The sequence below is a fragment of the Triticum dicoccoides genome, chromosome 4A (assembly GCF_002162155.2).
Source record: "Triticum dicoccoides isolate Atlit2015 ecotype Zavitan chromosome 4A, WEW_v2.0, whole genome shotgun sequence".
Lineage (NCBI taxonomy): Eukaryota > Viridiplantae > Streptophyta > Magnoliopsida > Poales > Poaceae > Triticum > Triticum dicoccoides.
The window spans coordinates 100,699,103-100,710,314 of record NC_041386.1 but is presented as its reverse complement, the minus strand read 5'-3'; positions in this window follow the sequence as shown (position 1 = coordinate 100,710,314).

The following is an 11,212-nucleotide window of genomic DNA, read 5'->3' as shown; positions in this document are numbered from 1 at the left end:
CGCCGGCTCCGCCGCGCGATTGCCGCAGAGTGCCTCCGCCGGCGTCGCCGAGGTCCTCCGCTGCCCGCGCCTCCTCGAGCTCCGGCGCCCTCTCCCTCACCTCCGGCCGTAGTCCTCTTCTTCCTCGTCAAGTCCAGCGACAAGCTCCGGCAAACTTCGTACCGCGTGCACAAACCCTAGATCTGAGATCCGGATGGTATATTTTCGTTCAAGTCCTTTTCCCCTAAATTTTGTGCCTATGTTCATCATGCCATAACTTTGCATCCGTAGCTCCGTTTTGGGCATGTAGCATATCAAATTGTTCATCTGGTTGTCCTCTTCATTTCATTCCATTGCACCATGTTCATTTGAGTTCATCTTGATGCCCTAAATGCTGTTGCAGAAGTGCTATATAATGTTAGTTCCTGATTCTTATCAGTTTATGAGCATTTGTCATTTTTGCCATGATTTTTGTGTGCTGCATATGCCTATGAGCTCTACATGTGTTTTGTTATATGCCATGCCATCTTTACAAGGGTGTATGCCATGTATTTTTGTGATCTTTGTGGTGACTAGTACAAGTATGCAAAGTAGCTCTCGTGATGTTGCTGATTTCAGGGACTTAGAATTCTTCTAAGTCATTTCCCTGATGTTATTTTTATGCCATGTATTCATGTTGCTACAGAGCGATCCATGCCTCTTTTGGGCATGTTCACTAAGGATGATTTTGAGATATTGTTGTGCTCTATTCATCCATGTCTTTGTTTGCAATTATGGAGCAACCTAGCATGACTCAATATTGCTCTACTTTTGCTATAAAATGTTCCTGGCAGATTGTTTACGTGTTAATCAATTTTGCCGAGGTTGTTGTAGTTTACCCTTGCATGCTATGAGTTGGTTCTTGCCATGGTTAGCTTATTGGTCATGTCTTCTTGCTGGGTGTATGCTTAGTTTGTCATGCAATGCTTTGTGGTGAGTGCATCGAGCTCGTAAACATGCCTATGTAATTCTGTTTTGCCATGGTCCAGTTTTTCTGCCAAGTCTGAATCTGTTAACGAAACTTGCTATGTTTACATGGGTGCCATCATATCTTATGATCCTTTTTGGCTTATGGTCAGTAAGGGACTTTTGTTATATGATTTGAGTACTTTCATGCCATGCCTGGCTTTTCCATGATATGTTCCTGTAGCTTGTTGTTATCTTGCTCTAAACATTGCTTCCTGATGTTAAATCCTGGCATGTTGTTAATTTCACTAAGTCTGTGAACCTGATATCTTTTGCACTTTTGCCATGCTTGTTTGAACCTGCTATTGTGTGATTTAGCCATAGCTCAGTGTTCATATTTTGTCAAGAATCTTGAGTGGATCACTGCTATGTTCTTTGTTGCTATGGTAGAGTGCAGTAGCTTAGTTTCTTGTTGCATTCTAGATGGCATCATGCTGTTAATCGTAGGATTGTGCCATTATTGTTTTGCTTGCCATTTGCAAACCGTGCATCTGATTCCGATGATCTTTATATCGATTTCGACCAAAATCAACTCATCTTTCCAGTGGAACTCTTGGTTTGTCAAGTTGAGGCCTGGTTCAATCTTTTCCTTCTGGAGCACGCATATGCTTTGCATATCACATCCCGCATATCATGCCATGTTTTGCATCATGTTGCTTGCGCATTGCACCGTGGTTGATTGTGGTTTCCTTTGCTTGTGTTCTTGTTTTGGGTAGAGCCGGGAGACGAGTTCGTGTTCGAGGTACCCGTTGAGTACATTTTCGAGGATCAAGCTTTCGTGTTCTCGGAGATCTTTGCAGGCAAGATGACCATACCCTCGAAATCACTTCTATCTTTGCTTGCTAGTTGCTCGCTCTATTGCTATGCATATGTTGAGATACCTACCACTTGCTATATCATGCCTCCCATATTTCCATGTCAAGCCTCTAACCCAGCTTTCCTAGCAAACTGTTGTTTGGCTATGTTACCGCTTTGCTCAGCCCCTCTTATAGCGTTGCTAGTTGCAGGTGAAGATTGGAGTTTGTTCCTTGTTGGAACATGTTTATTGTTGGGATATCACTATTATATCTTGTCTACTTTAATGCATCTATACACTTGGTAAAGGGTGGAAGGCTCGGCCTTATGCCTGGTGTTTTGTTCCACTCTTGTCGCCCTAGTTTCCGTCATACCGGTGTTTTGTTCCTTGATTTTGCGTTCCTTACGTGGTTGGGTTATAATGGGAACCCCTTGACAGTTCGCCTTGAATAAAACTCCTGCAAGGCCAACCTTGGTTTTACCTTTTGCCACCTAGCCTTTTTTCCCTTGGGCCGGCCAACCCAAGGGTCATCTTTATTTTAACCCCCCCGGGCCAGTGCTTCTCTAAGTGTTGGTCCAACCTGAGCGATGTCCGGCACCCCTTAGGCAACTAGGGTCTATGCCAACCCGACGTCTGGCTCATCTAGTGTGCCCTAAGAACGAGATATGTGCAGCTCCTATCGCGATTTGTCGGCACATCCGGGCGGCTTTGCTGGTCTTGTTTTACCATTGTCGAAATGTCTGGTAACCGGGATTCCGAGCTTGATCGGGTCTTCCAGGGAGAAGGAATATCCTTCGTTGACCATGAGAGCTTGCGATGGGCTAAGTTGGGACACCCCTGCAGGGTTTTGAACTTTCGAAAGCCATGCCCGCGGTTATGGGCAGATGGGAATTTGTTAATGTCCGGTTGTAGAGAACTTGACACTTAACTTAATTAAAATGCATCAACCACGTGTGTAGCCGTGATGGTCTCTTCTCGGCGGAGTCCGGGAAGTGAACATGGTTCTTGTGTTATGCTTGAACGTAAGTAGTTTCAGGATCACTTCTTGATCATAGATTCTCGACCGTACCTTGCCTTTCTCTTATCGCTCTCATTTGCGTATGTTAGCCACCATATATGCTAGTGCTTGCAGCAACTCCACCTCACATACCTTTTACCTACCCATAAGCTTAAATAGTCTTGATCGCGAGCGTGTGAGATTGCTGAGTCCCCATGACTCATAGATTACTTCCAAAAACCAGCTTGTAGGTGCCGATGATACCATGTAGGTGACGCAACCGAGCTTAAGGAGGAGCTCGATGAAGATCGTGTTTGTTATGTTGTTCCAGTTCCAGTTGATCAGTAGTGGAACCCAGTCGGGGCGATCGAGGATCTTTCGCATTAGGGATTGTTTTTCTTTATTTGGTTCCGTAGTCGGACCTTGATTGTATCTGGATGATGTAATGCTATATTTATGTATTGGTGAAGTGGCGATTTTAAGCCAACCCTGTATCTATTTCTTATTCAGTACATGGGATGTGTAAAGATTACCCCTCTTGCGACATGCCTACAATGCGGTTATGCCTCTAAGTCGTGCTTCGACACGTGGGAGATATAGCCGCATCGTGGATGTTACAGTCTCCTCCTCAAATTCAGTCCACTAGTAGCCCTGCTTTGCCATCCATTCAACCTCTAGGGTGATGTGCTTCTCGGACCCGCTTGATACCTGCTCGCCGAACATCCTCAAGATCCTCTTGTCACGCCGGCGACTCTCCTTCTGAGCAACATGTGACCTGTACTATCCCTTGGCCTGCATGCAGAACAGAGTCTTCATCTTGTTCTTCAGCTTCTTAGCCCAAGTGGGCTCAGGCGAGGAAGGAGAGTAGCTACTAGAACTGTCCTCATATGCCTCGGCCTTCTCGAGCTCATCCTCATCCACATCCATCTTAGCAACCTCAGCCGTGGTAGTGGTGTTAGCCCACTTGCTCTTGATGCGCAACTTGATAGGCTCATGATGAATCCAGTTGGGGGCATCAAACTCTTCACTGGGAAAGAGTTGCTCCCAAGTATTTGAGATCAAGAGATGCAGGTAAGGTCCATAGATGGGCACCTTATGGTTGAGCACAACAAACTACAACTCACACCACATGATATGTGAGACATCAAGTGGTTCCGTCTGATGGAGACGCGCCTTATCATAGATGAGCATCATGTCCACAAGATAAGCATGCACCTTATCTTTGTAACCAATGAACGGAAAGAGGGAGTTGCGAAAGATCCGGTGCATGATGTCAAGGAATGGATTCAGCAGCATGTCTTCTTGTCAGTGCCAAGCTTCTTCTCAACAAGATAGGGCTTAAGCTTGTTCTTGCTGGCTGACTCAGGGTTGGCATGAGGGAGGACACCAACGAGCGTATTGAGCCCCTCATCACGAACATGCAGCAGCGCCATGAACTCCTTCCACTTAGCCGTCATCCTTTGCCCGTTGGTCATCCACATCAAGGTCCATTCCTCATCAGTGTGGAAGTGGACCGACACAAAGAACCGAGCCACAATCTCTGGGTCCAAAGTCCTCAATGCCAAATGCTCCACCAGTTCCAAAGCCTCGCCAAAATATTCTCGGTGATTATCCTTCCTCATATGAACCATGTCAATCCAGTGCACGTCCATGTAGATGTTCTGCTTGGCCTTGATCACATCCAAGAAGATCAGATTCTATTGCTTGGTCCAAAACAGATCATTCCCTCTGAAGTTCTCACGGGGCTTCACATAGGGGTTGATCCTCCTGCAAGTGATAAACTCGGCTAGAGGAATCTCATCCATGCCCATTGTTGGCTCCTTGGTCTTGGTTGCGGTTGACTTGGTCCTGCGTTGGGGGGCACTGGAGCCCTCTGGAACCTCATCTTGGTTGCGCAGGAGCTTCGAGCCCGTGTCACGGCTGGGATTCGAACGACTGACATTGGAACCGGAGCCACCACTTATGACACACAACACAAACACGAGAGAAACCAAGAAGGATTATTGCAAAAGATGAGGGCCAAAACCAAATGAAACAAGAAAACACGAGATTTGGAAGGACGAAATAGCAAAGTTTGCAAATCTACAGTAGTACCGGACATGCTTACGAAACCAAAAATTACAGCGGCTCCAGCCGCAGTAGTACTGTGCCGGAGTGGCACGGTAGTACCGCGACTGGAGCGGTAGTACCGCTTCTAGCAGTGGTAGTACCGCACCGAGGTTAGTTCATGGGTGAGGGTGCGGTACTACCGGAGCAGTAGTACCACACGGATTTGACAGCCACATGAACAGCGGATCGGGATATGGATCCGGATCTAGAAACAACCGCAACAATAGATCGGTACTACCGTTGATCAAACTATACTATTGTGTCATTCCAAATAGCATGTCTACTACACTAGTAATCTCCTACAATCCTCTCTTGCAAAGATTTAGCAAAAAATCACACGAACTACACAAGCATGTCCCCAAGACCTAGAAGCTCAAGAACGAAACAAAAAGGGAAGGACTTGGGGAAATACCGGGGTCCATGGCAAGAGGGCAAGGTCGGGAACGATCCCACCGGTCGGAATGCGAGGAGAGCGGCCGGAGATGGAGATCCGGCGAGGTCCTATGGCGCCGTTCTTGGGTAGGAGAGAGATGGACGGGGTGGGGAAAAGAGATGAATGGGTATGGGGGAGTTGGAACTCCCCTGCCCCGCTGTTAACCCCCACCCGCTCGCGTTGGCGCGGTAGTACCATGGGTCCTCGCGGTAGTACCACCCGGGCGAAAGTACCACTCGCTGGGCAGTAGTATCGCTCTTCCAGCGGCAGTAAAAAATTATTGCTACGATGGAAGCGGTAGTACCGTGCCTAGGATGCATCTGTGCACGCACATAGCAGCTCACCTCCTGCGGTAGTACCGTGGCTTGCCACGGTAGTACCGTACCCCCAAGAAAGTGCAAGTTCCGCAAACAAGAGAAGAAAACGGCCTTTGCAATGCAACCTTCAAGCACCCGAACACACAAAATAAGCTAACACAAGAGGCAACTCAAACACAAACTCAGCTCGACGAAAATAAAAGCAAAAGACAACAAGGACCAAACACGAGACACAACCTCTCCAAAGAGAGGGCGGTGGCCGGAGCCACCTATGTTTGAGTCAATTGGTATGGCACCGTGAAGAATTATCCTTGGGCCCATGACCAAAACTCGTATTCGAAGAAAAAGTACCATAAAAAATGGCTAATATGAAAGAGTTGATCAATTTATGCATAATGGGGGGAGGGACAGTTCATTGAGAGAACACCACTCCCCTTATGTCCATGCCTAAACCTAAACAAGATATCAAGATGAGTATGGTAGGGTGTGCAAGGGTTCAAGCCACATTGCTGGAATCAATGATATTTAGCTCATGCCTTAACTCGCGAAATCTTGATGCATCCAAGGGCTTCGTGAAGATATCTGCAAGGTTATCATGAGTGTTGACATAGTTAAGCTTGATCTCCCCTCGCCTAATATGATCCCGGATGAAGTGATACCGAATCTCAATATGCTTCGTCTTGAAGTGTTGCACCGGGTTGAGAGAAATCTTGATGGCACTTTCATTGTCACACCAAAGAGGCACTTTGTCACAGATGACACTGTAATCCTTTAAAGTTTGCCTCATGCATAGAAGTTGTGCACAACAACTACTGACGGCCACATACTCCTCTTTGGTGGACGAGAGAGACACACAACTTTGCTTCTTGGAAGACCAACTCACCAAAGAGCAACCAAGGAATTGGCACCCTCCGGAAGTTGACTTCCTATCCACTTTGTCTCCCTCCTAGTAAGAGTTCACATAGCCTACAAGGTTGAAGTTTTCTCCTCTTGGGTACCATAAGCCAAAGTTTGGGGTATGACCCAAATATCCAAAGATTCGCTTAACCGCCACATAGTGGCTTTCCTTAGGTGCGGCTTGAAACCGTGCACAAATTCCCACACTCAACATGATACCCGGTCTAGATGCACAAATGTAAAGCAAGGAGCCAATCATGGAGCGATATACCTTTTGATCCACCGCTTTACCATTGGGATCTATGTCAAGTTGGCATTTGACGGGCATTGGAGTGGAAGCCGGTTTGATATCACTTAGCTTGAATCTCTTGAGCATGTCTTGAGTGTATTTGGCTTGGTTGATGAAGGTTCCTTCTCTTCTTTCCTTGATTTCAAACCCGAAAAAGAACTTCAACTCTCCCATCATGGACATCTTGAACTTTGATGCCATGAGAGCGGCAAACTCCTTATTAAAAGCTTTGTTAGGGGAACCAAAGATAATATCATCAACATATAGTTGGCATACAAACAACTCCCCTTTGACCTTCTTGGTAAAAAGAGTGGGGTCGATTTTCCCAATTTCAAACCCACGATCTTGTAACAACTCGGTAAGGTGCTCATACCACGCACATGGGGCTTGTTTAAGGCCGTATAGCACCTTATCGAGTTGGTACACGTGATCGGGAAAAAAGGGATCCTCGAACCCCGGGGGTTGTTTTACATATACCAACTCATTAATAGGACCATTAAGAAAAGCACTATTCACATCCATTTGTTGCAACTTAAAGTTATGATGAGAAGCATAAGCAATCAACAAACAAATGGATTCAAGGCGAGCAGCAGGAGCAAAGGTTTCACCATAGTCGATACCCTCGACTTGGGAGTATCCTTGTGCTACCAACCAAGCCTTGTTGCGAATGATAATCCCATGAGCATCTTGCTTATTCTTGAATATCCACTTGGTTCCAATGACATTATGATTCCCCATTGGCCTTGGCACTAATCTCCACACCTTGTTGTGCTTGAAGTTGTTGAGTTCTTCATGCATGGCATTAATCCAATCCAGATCCTCGAGCGCCTCATAGACCTTTTATGGTTCAACACAAGAAACAAACGCGTGATGTTCACAATAGTTTGCTAATTGTCTACGAGTGCTTACCCCCTTCCGAATTCTCCCATGCACATTCCTCATGAGATGACCCTTGGTAGAGAGCTTGGATGCAATCTTGGTGGCACGACGCTCCAATTCCTCCTCGGGAGTGAGTTGAGGAGCGGTAACTTGATCATCCTGAGTGTCGTCTTGAGCTTGTTGTTGATCTTGAGCATGCTCTTGATCTTGAACTTGCTCGGAGGTGAGGACTTGATCTTGGGCATCACTTGGTGGTTCAACACCATCTTGAGGTTGATCTTTCCCTTGATCTTGTTCATGAGGTTGAGGGCCTTCACATTGTTCTTCGGAAGCGTGTGGGTCTTGGCTTGGTGATGGTTCCACTTGAGTGGAAAATTGTCCTTCTCCTTCGGCCAAAAGGGGTTCTTCAATGGGTAGGATAAAACCAACACCCATTATTCTTATGGCTTGGGGAGGAATTTCATCACCTAGATCACAAGTACCACTTCGCTCCACATGGGAGTCGTTATTCTCATCAAACTCCATGTTACATGTCTCCTCGATAAGTCCCATGGACTTATTTAGGACACGGTAAGCATGAGAGTTTGTAGCATAGCCAACAAATATGCCCTCATAAGCTCTAGCCTCAAATTTAGACAAACGAACACCTTTCTTGAGAATGAAATACTTACACCCGAACACTCGAAAGTACTTGATGAATGGCTTGTTACCGGTGAGTATCTCATATGGAGTTTTGTTCAAGCCTTTGCAGAGATAGAGCCGATTGGATGCATGAAACATGGTGTTGATGGCTTCGGCCCAAAAGTTGTATGGAGACTTGAACTCCGCCATCATGGTCCTTGCCGCATCCATCAATGCCCGGTTCTTCCTCTCCCCTACACCATTTTTTTGAGGGGTGTAAGGTGTGGAATATTGATGCTTGATCCGCTCATCACTAAGAAACTCATCCAAGGTGTAGTTCTTGAACTCGGGGCCATTGTCACTTCTTATCATTAAGATCTTTGCATTGTGTTGACGTTGAGCTTCATTTGCAAAGTCAATGACGGTTTGTTGGGTCTCACTCTTCCTCTTGAAGAAGTACACCCAAGTGTATCTTGAATAATCATCCACAGTCACCAAGCAATACTTTCTACCCCCAAGACTATCAAAGGATGGAGCCCCAAAGAGATCCAAGTGAAGGAGCTCTAAGGGCCTCTTTGAGTAGATGATAGTCGTGGGAGGGTGAGACTTCTCATGTAGCTTTCCTTCAATACAAGCACCGCAAGCACGATCTTTGGCAAAACTAACATTTGTTACTCCACGAACATGGTCCCCCTTGAGAATACTTTGCAAAGATCTCATATTGACATGGGCTAAACGGCGATGCCAAAGCCATCCCACGTCAACTTTAGCCATTAGGCATGTCGCGGTCTTAGTGGGTCGCTCCGAAAAGTTAATCACATAGAGACCGTTCTCAACATGCCCAACAAAGGCTACTTTAAGAGTCTTGCTCCACAAGAGGGCCATGGTATCAATATCAAAGAAAGTGGCAAAGCCCATGAGTGCAAGTTGACAAACGGAAAGTAAATTGTATGCAAGGGACTCAACAAGCATGACTTTCTCGATCGTGAGATCATGAGAAATGACAACCTTACCAAGTCCCAATACCTTAGAATATGAGGCATCACCCCACTCGACATTTGTGGGCATAGATGGAATCTTGTGCATGTCCACCACCAAGTCCTTTCTTTCGGTCATATGATTAGTGGATCCACTATTGAGCAACCATGATCCCCACCGGAAGCAAACACCTACAAGAGATCAATGCTTGGTTTTAGGTACCCATTTTGTAATGGGTCCTTTGATGTTACTAACAAGGGTCTTAGGAACCCAAATAGACCACTCAATGTACACATAAGGAGAACCAACAAATTTAGCATAAACATGCCCATCACTAGCATGCATGGCACAACACATAAGAAGGGTTAAAGTTGTCGTCTTTGTTGGAAGGGGTGGCATTGCCCTTCTTGACACCACCACCCTTCTCACTGTTCTTCTTCTCCTTAGAAGTACCCTCTCCCTCCTTCACAAAAGTTTGCTTGAGAGGAGGAGGTCGTTTGGCCTTGTCATTCTTCTTCTTGTTCTTGGGCTTGGAAGCAAACCCAATTCCCTCATTGCCCACAACTTCCTTTTGATTGTTCAAAAGGTCGTTGAGGTTATTATCACCTTGTATGCAAGACACAAGGCCTTTCTCAAGTTGCTCCTTCAACTTAGCATTTTCCTCCACAAGATGCACATGCTCACAACATGGGTTAGTAGCATTTGCATTATTAATTAAGGCCATATGAGGAAAGGTGGACTTTTCCTTAGTTAGCTTCACTTGGAGTTGATCATGAGACTCTTTGAGGCTAGCATGAGCACCCTTCAAGGCTTTGTGAGCCTTGTCGAGTATATCAAACTCCTCCTTGAGTCTAGCAAGATCAACCCCAAGTTTGGCCTTCCCGGAATTAAGCACACGAGATACAACAAGTGCATGATCAAGATCTTTCTTTAATTTAGCATGATCATCGTTGTGTGACTCCTCAAGAGCCAAACGATGACCACACTCTTCCTCAAGAGCATTAGAGAGATCCGATATCTCATCGCCATAGTCACGACTATGTCCCTCCATTTTAGAGATGGTGTCTTCGTGAGCCTCGATCATGTCATTGGCTTCACCAAGTTGTTCCAAGAGAGCAACAAAGTGCTTCTTGGATTTACCCTTGAGCTTACTCATAAAAGACTCAAATTCATTTTCTTCATCATTGGACCCCTCACTTTCATCAATGCAATCCATCAAAGAGGAATTAGTAGTGATGGTAGTTTTGATGTTGGGGGTTACCTTGTTGGTGGCTTTGGCCATGAGGCACTTGGCGGTGATGTTCTCGTTGGGTGAGTCGAAGAGGGACACCCATGGAGTTGTTGCAATGGCAAAGGAGGCCATGGCAACCGTCTCACCGTCTTCATCATCGTCATCATCCTCACTGTACTCTTCATGTTCCACCAACCCCTTAGGAGGAGTCTTCTTGGTGAAGTTGCTCTTGCTGGGGAAGGACTTGGCCTTGTCTTTTCGGATGAGCTTACCACAATTGTATTCCCTCTTCTCATATGGGCACTCCTCAACAAAATGGCTCACATTGCCACAATTATAACAAGTCCTCATACGTTGCTTGCCCTTCATGCCACTTGAGTTGTTCTTGTTGAAGTTGGGCCTTGTGTTCTTCTTGCTCCAAAATTGCCTTCAAGCGAGAGACATGTGCTCATGATAAGCATATTTTGTATCTTCAGGGTTGCTCTCCTCTTCTTCCTCTTCTTCCACACTAGCCTTGGCCTTCAAGGCAAGGTTGGGATTCTTTGCTCTTTGAGAATGCAACACCGCATTGTTGGCGGTCTTGTCCAAGATCCTCAAAGCCACAAACTCATCCAACACTTCACTTGAGTACAAGGTGTGGAAGTACGACCTTTGACGGATGACGGAGGACATGGCCTTGTG